This window comes from Arachis ipaensis, chromosome B05 (assembly GCF_000816755.2).
Source record: "Arachis ipaensis cultivar K30076 chromosome B05, Araip1.1, whole genome shotgun sequence".
NCBI lineage: Eukaryota > Viridiplantae > Streptophyta > Magnoliopsida > Fabales > Fabaceae > Arachis > Arachis ipaensis.
The window spans coordinates 104,858,653-104,864,527 of record NC_029789.2 but is presented as its reverse complement, the minus strand read 5'-3'; positions in this window follow the sequence as shown (position 1 = coordinate 104,864,527).

The following is a 5,875-nucleotide window of genomic DNA, read 5'->3' as shown; positions in this document are numbered from 1 at the left end:
GAAACATAAATTAACAACGAAGTGATTTAAAACGTCAAGGTCAGAGAAGGGATGTGTTATTACGGACGTCCTCGATCACGAAATAATAAAAAGGGGAAGAAAATAACGCAATGGAAAAATTTAACAAAATATTAGGAGAGGGGAAGATATCGATAGTAACAAAAGATGGACATCACTTTTGCATTTCCTTTGCGGACACACAAAGGGAAAGAGAGCGGAATCAAACAAGTATTTATAATTTTTTAATAGTTTTAAATAATAAAAATAATAATTAATTAATAATTATTAATTTTTGTATTTTATTTTATAATATAACAAACATCACTCCATTGGCTTACTTTCCTTGCATGTATGTACGCTCATTGCACAATGTTGACAACTTTGAATTGAAGTACTACTTCAATCAAAGGCCCTCCCATTTTTAATTAAGAGTAATTCGAATAATGTTTATTATTGACAAAATCTAGGATTTGTTATAATAAATAACATAAACACTAAATTTACACTTATAAACACGCATGAATTAATTTAGGTTTATACATTTTATTAGTTTATTATATATCTCATTTTGACAAATTCTTTATGAATGTATTTTATTTCTAGTATAGATAAGATAAGTAAGAAACGATTAATAATTTTTAATTATTTTTTATTTATCTTGTCTATACCAAAAGGCGAGTTACTTTTATAAAGAATTTGTCTATACTGAAAATAAAATATACAATAAAGTGTATAAATATAAATTAACACACACGTGTCTATAAATATAATTTAGAATTTATTTTATTTATTAGAAAAACAAATTTAGATGTGTACCCAAATATTGAAACAATTATTTTTAATATGGAAAGAAAGTGGCCATATTTTGGTTAAATATTGTTATTTGGGGTATTATGTAAAAGTGTAGAGGTGCAGATAAACCTAACACAATATGCACCCTACAAGTTTTTTTTGCAGTTGTCCGCAAAATTTTGAGGCAGTTTTATCAGAGATTCACCACGTAGCCCGAAGAGGGCAACACGTACCTCGCGTGTTACTTTTTCCAGAGATTTTACGCAGAGTTTAGAGGCGAATTTATCCACTACAAGAAAAGCGTTGGGTATCATCGGATTTATTGGCGAATTTAGTATCGCATGTTACCATCGGATTTACAAGCAGAAATGGGAACTATTTCGTCGTGTCAAACTTTTACCGTCGGATTCACTATTCCGACAGTAAAGTCATTGGTAATAATTGGAGGAAAAATGGAAAACTTGGGTCGGAATAGTAACTGACGGATAAATTCGACGGTAACTCAATTTAGTGTGACGCAATATTTTGGTCATTGATGAGCGGATACTTTAATACCCTTTTTAGCATCATTTTCATATAGTTTTCAGTATATTTTGTTTAAGTTTTATTATGTTTTCATAGGTTTTAGTGCAAAATTCACATTTTTGGATTCTACTTTGAGTTTTGTGTGTTTTATGGTGATTTCAGGTATTTTCTGGCTGAAATTGAAAAGTTTGAGCAAAAGTCTGATTCAGAGACAGAGAAAGCACTGTAGATGTTGTCAGGATCTGACCTCCATGCATTCGAAAGAGATTTTCTGGAGCTACAGAAGTCCAAATGGGCGCTCTCAACGGCTATGGAAAGCTAACATCCAGAGCTTTTCAGAAATATATAATAGTTCATACTTTGCTTCGAAAATGAAGGCCCAAAATTGGCGTTCAACGCCAGCCACCTACCTCGTTCCTGGCGTCCAACACCCACAGAGGAGTAGCTGGCGTCCAATGCCCAAAAGGGGGTCCCTAGCCAGCGTTCAACGCCCCTAAGGGACCTTAGCTCATGGGAGACACTCAAGCTCAGCCCAAACACTCATCAAGTGGGCCCCAAAAGTGGATTTTCGCACTATCAACTTAGTTTATCATATTTCTGTAATCCTTAGTTATTAGATTAGTATTAAAAGGAGAATATCACCCTTGTTTAAGAGCTCTCCGGCATATCTTTGCCCATTTGAACCTTTCATTATATTTTCCTGTCAGTATGAGTCACTAAACCTCCTAGGTTAAGGTTAGGAGCTCTACTGATTTTCATGGATTAATAAAAGTACTACTGTTCTATTCAATTTATGTGTGATTTTATTCTAAGATGTATCTTCGTTCTTCAATCTTATGAATGAGATGAACTGTGACAAGTTATCTCCATTCTACATGGGTTCAGTGTGAGTCTTTAATCAGAGATCACTGAACCACAAGCTTGATTATACATCTCTTAGATGGCTAATCCACGACTTCGTTGGAGACTTCTCAAAACACCAGTTCAGTAGAGGCACGGGGAGATTAGAGTCTTTGTGGTAGAGGCTAGAACTAAGGCGCAACATTCTCAGAGTTCCGGAAGATTCGACCTTGTCTGTGGCATTTTGAGTAGGATCATCAAGGGGGATGAACTGCAGGAGCTTCACCCTCATTCAGATTGGACGCACACTAAACCTGCCGTTCGGCCTGAGAGAGGAAGATTGGCGGCCATTGAACCGGTGCTGATCACTTATAGCCTGCCATGGAAGAAACCACTCACAATTAAAGAAGACAGTAAGAAAGGTTGATCCAAAAGAATGAAGCATCTCCGAAGCCTCAACCATCTTCTTATCATTGAATTTACAACCACTGAGTAAATTTATCTTTATTTAGTCTTTATGCGTTTTCACAACATACATCTTTTCTAATTGCCTGACTAAGATCTACAAGGTGTCTATAGCTTGCTTCAAACCAACAATCCTCATGGAATCGACCCTGACTCGCCTCAGGTATTACTTGGACGACCCAATGAACTTGCTGGTTCAGTTGTGCGGAGTTAATTTCCGTGCACCAAGTTTTTGGCACCGTTGTCGGGGATTGTTCGAGTTTTGAACAAACTAACGGATTATCTTGTTGCTTAAATTAGGTACCTTTTACTGTTGTGTTGAGTCTTTTATTTTCTTTTTCAAAAAAAAATAAAAAACTTTCAAAAATATTTTCTTTTCTTTATTAATCATTGTCTTTTGTTTGAGTCTTTTGTTTTTGTTCTTGGTAAAAGTTTCGAATTTTTTGGTGTCTTTTTCTAAAAATTTTCAAAAATTGTGTCTTTTGTTTGATTCTAGTGTCAAGTTTTAAGTTTGGTGTCTTTTATGTGTTCATCTTGTTCTTTGAATTTTAGAAATTCTTCTTAGTGTTCTTGTTCTTTTTTCTTTTCTTGTTTTGATCCTAAAAGTTTTAAGTTTGGTGTCTTTTAGTTGTTTGTTTTCCTAATTTTCGAATTCTAGTGTCCTTTGATCTAAAAATTTTAAGTTTGGTGTCTTTTAGTTGTTTTTCTCTTTCTTCATTAAATTAAAAAAATAAAAAATAAAAAATATCTTTTCTACATTTAATCATAATTTTCAAAAATCTTACCTAATTTAATTTCAAAAATTTTTAAATTTGGTATTCTCTTATTAGTAAAGTTAAAAATTTAATTTTTAAAATCTTATCTTTTTTTTTTTCAAATCTTATCTTTTTAATTTAAAACTTTTCTATCTTATCTTCTTTTAAATTTTAATTTCAAATCTTTTTAGAACTTTACTATCTTTTCAAATTTAATTTTCAAATCTTTAATTTTATCTTATTTCAATTTTAAAATTCAAAATCAAATCTTTTTCAAAATCTTTTCAAATTCTTATCATATCTTTCCTAATTTCAAAATTTTAAAATCAAATCTTTTTCTAATCTTCTATCTTATCTTGTTTTCAAATCTTTCTTAATTAGTTACTTGTTTTCTCTCTCTTCTTTTTCAAAACTTCCTAACTACTTTTTCTCTCTTCTTTTTCGAAAACTTCTCTTTTATTTCTCTCTCTTCTTTTTCAAAAATCTTCTTTCAATTTTCAAAATCTTTTTAGTTAATTAGCTTTTAATTTCCTCTTTGATTAACAATTAAAATAAAACAAAAATATTTTAATTCTAGTTTCTCCTTTTACTTCTAATTTTTGAATTCTCTACCCCCCCTTTATTTAAATTCTCTCTCTCTTCTTCTATCTTCATTCTTCTTTTCTTCTTCACATCTCACTGGAAGTCCTCTATACTCAGGCATAGAAGCTTTCTTTTCTTGTTTATGAGCAGGAACAGAGATAAAGAACCTCTCTTTAATCCTGACCCTGAACCTGAGAGGACCCTAAGGAGATGTTTACAACAAGCTAAAGCACAACACTCCAGAGGAAACCTCACAGAGATTTTCGAACACAAAGCTGAAAACATGACAACTGAGCCTAATAATGAAGGAGATGCAAGGAAGGTTCTTGGTGATTTCACTGCACCAACTTCTGACTTCTATGGAAGAAGTATCTACATACCTGCTATTAGAGCAAACAACTTTGATCTAAAGCCTCAGTTAGTCTCTCTAATGCAACAGAATTGCAAGTTTCATGGACTTCCACTAGAAGATCCACATCAGTTCCTGGCTGAATTCTTGCAAATCTGTGATACTGTTAAGACCAATGGAATGGATCCTGAGGTCTATAAGCTTATGCTTTTCCCTTTTGCTGTTAAGGACAGAGCTAGGATATGATTGGATTCTCAACCAAAGAAAAGCCTAGACTCTTGGAAAAAGTTTGTCAATGCTTTCTTGGCCAAGTTCTTTCCACCTCAAAGGATGAGTAAGATCAGAGTGGAAGCTCAAACCTTTAGACAAAAAGAGGGTGAATCTCTTTATGAAGCTTGGGAAAGATACAAGCAACTAATCAGGAGATGTCCTCCTGACATGCTCTCAGAATGGTCTATCTTAGGTATCTTCTATGATGGTCTGTCTAAGCTGTCCAAGATGTCCTTGGACTATTCTGCAAGTGGATCACTCCACTTGAAGAAAATGCCTAAAGAGGCACAGAAACTCATTGAAGTGGTTGCAAACAACTAATTCATGTACACTTTTGAGAGAAACCCTGTTAACATTGGGATAGCTCAGAAGAAAGGAGTTCTAGAGGTTGATTGGTGCACGAAATTGTGATCTCCAGGCTCGAACAAATCCTGGTAATGGCTCCAAAGCTTGGTGCTCTGATCTTAATTCATAATTGTCACAACTTCGATACAACTAACCAGCAAGTGCACTGGGTCGTCCAAGTAATACCTTACGTGAGTAAGGGTCGAATCCCACGGAGATTGTTGGTATGAAGGTGACTCAGCTTTGCTAAAGTCCCCAATTAGAGGTGTCCAGGGTTCTTAAGCACACTCTTTTTTTTTGCTTTGGACCTTGAGTTTAACCGCTCAGTCTCAAGTTTTCACTTGACACCTACACGCCACAAGCACATGGTTAGGGACAGCTTGTTTTAGCCGCTTAGACCAGGATTTTATTCCTTTAGGCCCTCCTATCCACTGATGCTCAAAGCCTTGGGATCCTTTTTATTTGCCCTTGCCTTTTGGTTTTAAGGGTTATTGGCTTTTTGCTGCTTGCTTTTTCTTTTTCTTTCTATTTTTTTTTTCGCCTATTTTTTTTTTTCTGCAAGCTTTGTTCTTTGCTGCTTTTTATTGCTTCAAGAATCATTTTTATGATTTTTCAGATTATCAAATAACATAAGAAAATCCGAACTTAGAGAGAGAGGGGGTTCGGATTTTTGGAGAGTTGAAGGAAAGATGTTAGTATATCAATAAACAAATAGAAGAAGATGAGAGGGGGAAGTGAATTTTCGAAAACAATTTTTGAAAAAGAGTTCGTGATTTTTGAAAATAGTTTTTGAAAAAGGTTAGTATTTTTTTTCGAAATTTTTTTTTTTAAATCAAAAATAAAAATAATTAGTTAATAAAAAAAATTTTTGAAAAAGAGGGAAGATATTTTCGAAAATTAGAGAGAGAGAGTTAGTTAGGTAGTTTTGAAAAAGTTAAGAAACAAACAAAAA